This window comes from Panulirus ornatus, chromosome 66, assembly GCF_036320965.1.
Source record: "Panulirus ornatus isolate Po-2019 chromosome 66, ASM3632096v1, whole genome shotgun sequence".
Lineage (NCBI taxonomy): Eukaryota > Metazoa > Arthropoda > Malacostraca > Decapoda > Palinuridae > Panulirus > Panulirus ornatus.
The window spans coordinates 18,655,386-18,655,777 of NC_092289.1; positions in this window are offsets into that span (position 1 = coordinate 18,655,386).

Sequence of the window (392 nt, forward strand, 5' to 3'; positions counted from 1 at the left end):
GCATGTCTTATAGTCTGTCAGCTCACATCGCATCTTCACTACATATGGAGGAGTTACTTCAGGGCCCCCCCCTGAGTCTTATACAGGTCAAGACACCCCCTTCCCCCTTACAATCAGCAGTTTATGTCTTTTCTAGACATTTCAGTGCTTTCGAAAACCTCGTTTCTAGTCTATCTCACTAGTGGTGGGTGCCATGGTGTCTACCACTGTGAAAACACTTTTGAACTTATCGTTCAGTTCCTCGCTTATCTCTACAACATTATCTACTACAACTACCTAGATCCCTTAACCTTATCAGTTGCTCCTTAGCTGATAATTTACTCCTAGTGTGTCCACGGTAAAGTTCTGGTTCGCCTCTTGCCTGTCTGCCCTTCTTACAAATATTCTTAGCG